At 50.7% G+C, this 10,566-nt stretch overlaps 1 pseudogene; it reads right to left on the minus strand.

Annotated features, from left to right (window-relative positions):
- Positions 1-8,130: 8,130 nt before the first annotated feature.
- LOC130853335 (olfactory receptor 13A1-like) lies at positions 8,131-9,121 on the minus strand (annotated as a pseudogene).
- Between the last annotated feature and the right edge of the window lie 1,445 nt (positions 9,122-10,566).

Below are 10,566 nucleotides of genomic sequence, written 5' to 3' on the forward strand. Positions count from 1 at the left end.
TGAAAAGCTACTTTGACATATTCTATGCACAGTTTAAGACTGGTGATTTGTCTTTTAAGAAATTGTACGTTTTAGCAACAAAAACACATTTTATCCCCTTTGATAATTTTGCCGTGTATTTTCTTTTGTTCTTCCCAGCATTTGAAGTATCTCTATAGCATTTGTCCTTGGGAAATGCCTTGTAACACATTATAGCTTTGGCACAATTAAAAATTGTTTTTAACAGGAGAATTATGTCACATTTATTGACTGCTGGTAAATGTGGCGTTATGATATATATCCTTTCCCTATCATTTGCTGGATTTGTCACATTCTGTTTGTTCCTTTTCTTCCTTGATGCTTTGGTGCCTTTATGTTCTGTTGTTATTCTACTCTTAAGTCTGAAAGTGCACTTAGACTTATTAACCTGAAGAGTTAATCAATAGCTTTTGATCTGTGCAAAAAGAGACCTTTCGCATACTTCTCTTCTCCACTTTACATGCAATACACCACTTCACCCAAACTGTAAGGAATTTTAGTTTCATAACATTAGCTTTAAGTATGTTCAAATATATTTTCTTCTATTTTTGTAAGACAACTTTTGCAACTGCATTCATATTCATAGCCTCATAGCAAGTCACTATTTGCCTTTAAATATACACTTTGCTGGTCTCTTTGCTTGTTAATTCTACATCATATCTTGTCTTTCTTGGATTCCTGCTCTTAGAAGTGTAAAATCTACACTCAGCCAGGTCTTATGGGGCGAGGAGGGACTCCACGTTTGGAATACCCAGTGAGCCTTCTCGCCTCAAGCCTGCTGCTGGGCTGCAGTCCGCACAGCCTCCTTGGCCCTTCCTCCACGGGCCGAGCTCTCCTTAGTGGTAGCTTCTGTGGTGACAGTGTTCCTCTCAGGTCGATGTAGTGCCCTGACTTTCCCTTCCTTCCTACTCACAAGACGGACATACAACTATCCCGGAAGTTCCTTAAAAGGCAACCCAGTAGCCATGAGTTCTTAGACCACAGACGTAAAAGTAGAAGAACATTACTTCTCTGGGCACCCGAAAGGCTGTGGATAGGCAAGAAGGGAGGGGAGGAGAGGTGGAGTTGAAAATATGCTCAGAAGAGTGGATTCAAGGAGATTCTCCTGGAAATTCCCTCTTACTTTGTATGGGAAAAGGGTTGACAACAGCCAAATAGAAATGCGGGCAGGTAAGGAGGAAACATTTAATGCACCCTGGGCTAAAAGAATGAGCTTGACAAAAGCCAAAATCTCTTCCAAGGAAAACAAAAGCAGAGAGCACAACTTCCCAGTGTCTGAAGGGCCAGAGGGCTGGGCCCAGGAGCAAAATGTTTCACATCAAAGGGACTGCAGATTATAAGCGTGTGTTCTCTCCTCTGTCCCTTGGCTCTGCCTTCATCCCAGAGCTGCTGTTTAAGATTCTGGGAGCAAGCATCACGTTTTTCCTATGTGCAGAAGTGTTAGCCCCGCTGGGTGGAGGAGGGGGCCCTCCTGAATTCCAGGTGGGTGGCTTCAGCTTACCAAGACTCCAAGGAGATGCCAGCATGGGGGGGGGGGGGGGACTTGACAACGGAAGGGTCCCCAAAGGACAGTGATGCCTGTGGAAGATGGATGGACCCAGAGGGAGGACCAGCCACTGCAGGACCCACCAGAGGGCCCAAGAAGAGAGGCAAAAGGAAAAGGACCGCCTAAAGCCACTTTGTCCTTTATTATCTTTAGGATCACGCCTGGTACTTGGAAAGAATGTAAGAGGAATTCCGCCTGTGAATTAGGGTATAATAACGTAGTGAACCCCAAGCAATCCACTGCTAGGCCCAGAACTGCCCCCCCCCCAACTGCATCTGCCTGTCTCTGTCCCATCCCACTGACCCCTCCAGAGGTGACCACGGTCCCGACTTACCCTTCTAACGTTCTCGGTGGCTTTCTTGCCTATGTTTTCATATTGCTTCATTATTCTTAATTTTGAATTTCTAGAAGTGATTCCATCGTTACTTGTGTGCACGTGTGAGCTGTGGCTGCCGGTCAGTGACGAGGACTGTCCACTGTCCGTCAGATTATTTCCACGTTTTCGCTGCTGCAAAGCGTGTTGCTCAGACCTTTTTCAAGCATGCTTCCTGGAACACCTTGCAAAAACATCTCTAGGCCAGGTGTGTCAAGGGCTAGGTGATACATGACACCATGTCACTTCTTAAGTATTTAAACCCATTTGACTCCTACCAGCGTGTCCAAGTGGCCCTGTCCATTCACAACACTTAATACGGATGGATTTTTAATTTTCACCCATCTGATGGGCATAACATGGTACTGAGTTCTGGCCCCAGCGTGTGTTTCCCTGGTAACGAATGAGGTGGAGAATCTCCCTGTGTGTTGACTCATCGTGTGTCCTACATCTTCTTCTGCAAAATGGCCACTCTTGTACTTCCTCTCCCCTTTGGTTTGTCTTTCTCTCATGGTTGGAAGGTCTGCTTTAGGTATTCTAGCTAATGATCTTTTTTTTCAGTTTTATGTGTTGTAATTGCTCTTTCCTGTCTTTGGCCTACATTTTCACACTATTTGTGGCATTTTGAACAAATAAACAGATACTTTAAAACTGTCATTCTTTTATTTTGGAGTTAGCACTATTTTGGGTTTAAAAATTGGTCCTTACCCCAGAAAGATCAGAACAACAGTTGCCCATTTTTAAAGTTTTACCTTTCACGTTTACATCTTAAATGCATGTGAAACTGATTTTTGTGTATGGAAAGGTCTACGGATAAAGTTTGTTGTTCCTGTACAGATAGTAATCGTCCCAGGACAATTAACTAGGCTTCGTGTTTCGTGCATGCGTTTTAAAGTGCGATGCACAGACGGACGCTGTCTGTGAAGGGTCTGCTCTGTCTGTGCGGACCCCAGGACAGGAGCTGAGAGCAAGCACAAACACAGAGACTCTGACATTGCTGTGCTTCCTAAGCATATGGTCTTTTTTCTAGGAAGTCACATTTATTATGTTGTTTAAAAATATTGGCCATAACAGGTTGGGGAAAAAAAACGTGCAATAAACCAACTCCTTCTTATAGTCAGAGAAGCACTGGTCGAGATGAGGCCCATTTATGCAAAGGTTCAGCTAATGCTTGAAAAGTTGCATGTTCTATGATGCTGGGACTATTCAACTGTCTTTCTTGCATTAAATATGTTTCCTTCTTTTCTTGACTCCATGATGCATTGGCACTATTAAATCCTTCGGATCTCTCCCAGTGGGCCAATCAGTTTTTATTTTAGACACTTTGACCATTTTATCGGGTGCATTGAGGTTAGTATGTCCGGTAATACCTTCTGCCCTAGAGTCAACTTTGTTTGACACTGATGCTGCCCTGGTTTCCTGTATAAGGTGTTAAAGGACAATTTGGCGGAGACCAAAGGGTAATGTGTGAAACCAAAGGGTCAGTGGTGGGGCTGGTGTTAGCTTACATACACCTGAAGCCTAACTCAGGGATGGGGCACTTGGGGATGAGACTTCCATGTCTCACAAAAGACTATAGCCCAGGCTAACAACACGCAATCTTCTTTAAATTTCACACCCCTCCTCCAAGCGCAGGGACCACAGCTAACCAACCAAGGAAACACGGCACTGAGCTTGTCAGGGCAGTGCTGTTCATCATGCAGAGGACTGACCTCTAAGTGCCAATCCAACCTGCTGGCAACCCATCTTCTCTCCTCCATCTCTGCTCACAGAACGACGTTCGGTTTTCTCAAGGATTAGCCAAGAAGCAGTGGAGACATAAAGATAGGACTGGGAGAAATATTGGCCACAGAAGAAATTCCACACTGGAGGAAGTGATAAGGTGAAAGTAATGCATATGAACTAAAAACTAATTAGTGAATCAAGTCTTTACTGGACATTTAAATGGAGAAACTAATATAGAGGAAGACCATTTGAGTAAAACTAAATGGAAAAAAGTTAGACATAATTTATACAGGAAATCGACCAAGATATTAGACCATATTAAATGAGTGTTAATTAAAAGTCATCAATGTTGGCACAATTCTCTTTTAAAGGTGCATATTTATGAGAAAATGTCCTGTGAATTAAAATATCCTCACAGTAAAAGTGCAGAGAATAAGCACTCAGGCCTGGAGGCCTCTGGCCTTCCTTCCTTTTAAGTGTGGTCCAGGAGGACAGCTGCAGCGGCAGTTGTGGGCTCCCTGGTTAAACAGGGAAGAGCGAGAGACCCCTCATGGTTACACACTGCTTCAGCTCTAACCTGCCTTCTTCTAATATAGTAAAGTAGACTTGTCTGGCCCTTATCTAATTCCAGTTGCCATTAAATATCCCCCAACAGAGTGCTTTCAATCCTAGATGCACATCAGAATCACCAGGAGTGCTTTCCAAAAGTACTGATTCCAGAACCCCCAAAGCAACAGCACTGGGATCCCTGGTAGGGGGGTGAGCACGAGGGAGAAGCCATGTGCAGCCAGGATGGAGAGCACTGCCTCACAGCCGACACCTGCCAGGGGCTCTTCAACGGAGGGGCTGGAGAGGTTGTACAAGGGGCCCACAGGAAACGGGAAGGATGCAGGAAAGGCACGGTGGGAGAAAGAAAAGAGGAATGGGGAGCGCTGGGCCCAGAGGGTAAAAACAAGCATGAAGGAAGCACGTGGCTAGGAGGTGGAATCCTCAGTGGAAAAGGAGGAGCGGAGCACACCCAAGCCTTCGTTCCCTTTGCCGTGACCATGGTGGTGACCGTGACAGCGACAATCCTGTTGACGGTGGTGGCGGTGGGGATGAGGGGTTGGCCATGGTCAAAGCGGTAACAAGGACAACGCCCACGAAGCTGGTAAGAGGCGCCCATCTCAGTAAACCGGGCGTTATTTTCTGGGCTTAAACCACATGGGAGTCAGGATGCTTTCGATACGTTCGATGTGTTGGGAGGGTCCATAAGCAGAAATGCTGTCCGTTTTATTACTAGCGCCAGGAATAGCACCCTGTCTACACGTGCAGAGTTTCCATCTCGCTTTTTCTTTCACAGGGTGGTTATTTATGGGGATGATCTCTCACACACTGGGCAGGCTGCTGTGTGCCAAGAAACCGCCCTGTACAGACTAGACTCTGGCAAGCACGTCAGGAGGTCACCTTTGGAGGAAGCTGAGTAACAAAGCATCTCAGGCGTTAGGTCAACCGGCCAAGGTCCACACCACATGGCGGTGGAGGCGTGACGTGTGGAGCTCCTGATGCGGCGCTTCCGACAGTACGTCGGGGGCTGCCACCCACAGACAGCCGCCTCGCGCGTTCTCCTTCTGCATAGATTTGATTTCAATTTCTCACTAAACAAGATTGGGGGAATTATCTTTTAACTGTTTCTAACGCTTGATGTTTGAAAGAATGTGGTGTGTAACGTTTATATTTTATAATTTACTGAGATTTACTTGTTATTTTCTTTGTCAAAATTCTCGTACGTAAAATGGGCCTCTCTCTCTTTTGGTGTACAGGCCTATGAATTTTCATACTGGCAGTGTGGTGTAACCACCACCACTATGACCAGGGGCACAGCAGTTCTAGCACCTCAGAAGCCTCAGCATGCTGTCCACGTAGAGTCCCACATCCGGCCCCTCCCTCCCACAACTCCAACCAGCTGCTGGTGGGTTCTCCATCACTATAGCTTTCCTTTTGAAGGAGGGCATAGAGATGGGCTCATTGAAAGTAACCTTTTGGGCCTGGATTGTTTCACATAACCAAATCTCTTTATGAGCCATGCAAGTATCCATAGCTCATATAACACATATTTTCATTTTATGTTTTCTTACTTTTTGTATAATACTTCATGCTTATGCATGTAAATAATTCGAATTAAAATGACCAAGAAGTGTTGACTTGTATCTTTATAAAACAGTATCATATTTGATGTTACATATATTTTTATCTGTTTTCTATTTGAGTTATATTTAATATTTAGTCTCACTAACTTTCTAAAAAAATTTGTGAAAGAACTTAAAATATTAACTCTATCCTTTTGATATTACTCAAAAGAAATATTGAAGCAACACATGGGTCCTGCTATTTTTGCCTGGGAATTACACTCTTTACAAGAAACAGTGCCCACGAAGGTCATCTCTTAAAAATTAATTCAGATCAGCAATTCTCTGGATTTCATATGTATTAACCTCTTTCAATATTCTGAACTATGAGTGAGACCCCAAGGAACCAAAGTGATGGTAGCGGCAGAGCTTTCTGCGCAGCGTGCCCACGTGCACCCAGGCTCGGAAAGCCGCCAGCAAGTCCACGGGGGAGAGTCTCCACTGGCTACAAGCCGAGGGGTGAGACAACAACCCACCGGGCGGCTGTCTGTCCAGAGACGCGGAGGGGGCTCCCCCGAGGACCTCCCGATGCCGTGGTGCTGGAAGGGACCTGGCGAAGTGGGCTGTGCTGCGCCTGCTGGGCCCGGCGTGGGGCACAGGGACCCTGCTCCACCACCTCCCAGAGGGGAGACCTGGGAAGTGTGGGGAAAAGAGGCAGTGATGGGCGAGCACGAAACGCCATGGTGAGAATCAGTGCGAACGCAGCAGGGGCAGCAGGTAGACCCGCCTCCAGGAGCTCCTCGTCTCCACCGTCGAACCTTATTTCCACACTGGACGCAGGTCCGAGCCTCCGGGCGGCCGTGCCGCGTCTCTTTTCCCTCCTCTGGGCCCTTCTGTGGTGTCTCACGTGGGCCCCGGGCGGCAGCACCACCGCCTGCGGGTCTTGGCGAGTGGTGCGCGCAGCTGAGTCCCCTCGGCGCGGGAACAAGGCCTCTCAGGTCCCACAGGCTTCTCGTCACCCCTCCTAGGAGAATGCGACGTTTCTCCGTTGCGAAGTCTAAGCCATGGGAAGCCATGCCAGACTCAATGCTACGGTTGCGTAGGGTGGGTTCCAGGGAGGGCTAAGCGCACGGGCAGACGTCTCGGGGGGAGGTCAGGGGCCGCCGACCTCGTGTCCCCAAGGTGTGAGGCAGCAGGCAGGGCCCCGGCCCTGCTCAGCAAGCCTCCACCTGCATGGGTGCTCTGCTCCTCCAGGCCAAGGGCTCCCATCCTCCCTGGGCGGAGGGAAGCGTCTCTTCTCTGGGCACCAGCCTCAGATTCCCCGGGGATTTGCGGTGGGCCTCACAAAGCTTTGACATTTTGTTGCCGATACGAGTATCAGAATGGTATTTTAACGGATACTTTTCGGGTTTTGCTAGTTTGCTTCTTTCATGATAACCCACCACTTTGGGACCTACTGACTGTTGCCTAAATGGTAAAAGTGGAAACGGAAACACTGGGAATGAAACATCCATCTCCCTACATTCTCTGAAGGGAGCTTTATTTGATTGAACATGTTTCTCTGAAGGGACCCGTTATTCATCTGTGAAACACCAAGAACAAGATCTGAGAGACAGCTGTTACGTGGATTTACAGTTCAAAGTACAACCGGTGAATGTTGAGTGAGGCCAGATAGCACGGGGGACAGACTGTGGGAGGCCCAGGTACAATAGGGTCAGGCTGTGTGTGGTCAGGTGGGACAGGTGACAGGACCCTGAGCCAAGGTAGCATAGGGGATGGGCCCCATGCAGCCCAGGTAGAACAGGACACAGGCTGTGTGAGGCCAGGTAGGATGTGGACAGGTCATGTGAGTTCCAGCTAGATCTGGGGACAGGCTCTGGAGGTCCAGGGAAAACAGGAGAGGCCATATGATGCCAGGTAACCAGGCACAGGACACAGAGGGAGAAGCTACTGGGGAAAGATGAAGGCAGCTGAGGGAGGTGACAGGGTAACTGGCTAGACGTTCAGGACACGACTGTGCACTGAGGGACGGTCCGTGCAGAGACCACAGAAGGTGAATGTGGTTGTGGGGACACTGAGACAGATACAGCCGGTGGCCCTTGCACTGGAGCTGGTGGTGCGTGGCAGGTTGGGACCACCAAGGAAGAGCTGGGTCCGCGAGGGCCTGGAGGCAGTTTTAGGGTCAGGTTCGTGGGGGTCACCCAGGGCTGGAGAGATGTTTACCTGGATGCAAGAAAACCACCTCCCAGGACCAGGGGCCACGGTTCTGCAGCCGAGGCCTTACTGGGTGCACAGGGCCCCAGCCCGAGGGTAACGGTGCCAAGAGGGTGATAGCCAGCTCTTCCTCCCCCAAGCTGGTCTCAGGGAGGCAGCCCGGGAACTCCAGGCCGGAGAAGGGCTTGCACGAGTCTGCCCAGGGAGTGCTTGACCGCTGTGTTCCTCAGAGAGTAGATGATGGGGTTCAGGGTGGGGCTCAGCGTGGTGTGGAGCACTGCGGACACTTTGCTTCTATCGGGGCCGTAGCTGGAGGCTGGGCTGATGTAGGCACATAACACAGAGGAGTAGTACATGCTGACCACCAGGAGGTGGGAGGAGCAGGTGGAGAAGGCTTGCTGCCTGCCCGTGGTCGAGCGCACCCGCAGGATGCTGGAGATGATGAAGCCGTAGGACGCCAGGGTGAGCAGGAAGGTTATGACTCCAAAGAAGGCATCGGCCACGAGAGTCATGATGCTGTTCACGAGAGTGGAGCTGCAGGAGAGCTGCAAGAGTGGGGGGATCTCGCAGAAGAAGTATGTGATGACGTTGGGGCCGCAGAAGGACAGCCGCGTGATCAGCCCAGTGTGCACAGAAGCATTGAGGGCACAGACGGCCCACACGCCCGCGGCCAGCGATCGGCACAGCCGCTGGCTCATCTTGGAGCTGTAGCGCAGCGGGTGGCAGATGGCCACGTAGCAGTCATAGACCATGACCGTCAGCAGCAGCAGCTCGGAAGACGCGGACCAGGTGAGGAAGAAGAGCTGGGCCAGGCACCCCGGGAAGGAGATGGTGTTTTCCTCGGAGGCCAGGCCCACCAGCGCCTTGGGCAGCACAGACGAGGTGCAGACCATGTCCATGGCGGCCAGGTTGCACAGGAAGAAGTACATGGGGCTTTGGAGGCTGGCGCTGTGGCCGACCACGGCAATGATCACAGCGTTGCCCGCGAGCGCCACGGTGTAGAGGGAGAAGAAGCAGCCGAATCAGGGGCAGCCGCAGCCTGGGGTGCTCCGAGAAGCCCTGAAGCACAAACTCCATCACCAGCGTCCGGTTGTACCTTGTGGCCAAGCCGAGAGCAGCCCCAAGGCCCTGCTCCATGTGTGCACAGCCCTCTGACGAGAGATTACAGGACAGTGACATCAGACTCCTCCCAGGGGACCATCTCAGAGCACAGCCTGGTCTTGGAAAGGGAGGACGTGACCCAAGCCTTCACAGCAGCCCTGTTTGTTCCTTAACCTCCACCCCGACACTCTTCAGAAAGCCGCACATCCTTCACTGACTTCTCCTTTCACTTCCCACCCTGAGAAACTCTGTCCTCTAGGTTTGTGCTCTGTGGGGCCCCAGCCCCATCCTCCCCGTCCTTGCTGGTGAGCCACATGGAGCCTGTGCCAGTTACCATGGTGACGTGGCTATGCCCCTCCACCTCCCAGGTGCTCCTTCCTCCCACCCCATCTCTCTAGTGGACACACCGCCTCTCTTAGCTGTGCCCCTGGGCTCCCATCTCCTCTCCAATTCGAGGTGGGCGACTCCTCACGGCTGGTTTGGGGCGTCTTTTCTGGACCTGTGCTCCCTGCGCTCCAACATTACTTCTGTCGTGGATACTGCTCCAGTCCGACATCTCTCATAGCTGCCACTCCCAAAGATCCCCACAACCCCAGACCTGTGAACCCCAAGTTCTTCCTTGACATCTTCATCGAAACCTGAAACATTGGCCCTTGCCCCAAATGTGTACACTTTGTGGTTTTTACATCAGCGCAGAGTAATTCACCCACCCTCCCAGTCACCCAGGCACCCAAGGGCCTGGGCATAGGCTTCAGGGCAGCAGGACCTCACCTGGACCACGTCAAGCTTTAGCTCCTGGCCATAGGAGCTTCTGAGAATGCGTTTGTTCCACGAGCCAATGATGGTCTTCTTACCTCGCAGCCACTGCTCCCCGAGCCAGCAGGCAAAGCTTCCTACACGCTGCTCACAGACGCTTCCATCTCCCATCCTCACCTATGCATTTATTCAAGCTTTCTGTCACCTCCTGGATGGCCAGTTCTCCATTCCACACCCTCCCGAATGCCCCCACTGAGACCACGTGATGCCTGGGAGGTCAACCTGATCCTGGCCTTTCATCCCCTCCTCGAAGCTCATTGAGGCTTCCCAGAGCACTCGGGTGAGTTGGGTGCACCTGACGTCCTGAGACGTCCCCACGACCCCTCTTGCAGGGTTTCTCACGGGGTCATTTGCACCCACCCCCGCCCCCAGCTGGCAATTCCTGGAGGTGTCCGTTCTTCACACAGCTCCTTCTCCAGAAGTGCTCTTTGGTTTCCACCCCCTCATCCAATCCCCAAGGCAAAAAGACCCCCATCCTTCAAGGTGCGGCATCCTTGTGACTACTTCAGGAAGCCCTCCCCCCCCCCACAATCACCCCAGGAAAGCCCATCTCCGCCCCACTTTCTTCAGAGGAGCTTGTGCTGTTCAGTTTCCAATCACAGCCCTCAGAAGCCTTCTTGTCCTTCCATTACTGACTCTTTTCTTTCTCTAAAGGCTTCTCCACA

Source organism: Hippopotamus amphibius, chromosome 5 (assembly GCF_030028045.1).
Source record: "Hippopotamus amphibius kiboko isolate mHipAmp2 chromosome 5, mHipAmp2.hap2, whole genome shotgun sequence".
In the NCBI taxonomy this organism is placed as follows: domain Eukaryota; kingdom Metazoa; phylum Chordata; class Mammalia; order Artiodactyla; family Hippopotamidae; genus Hippopotamus; species Hippopotamus amphibius.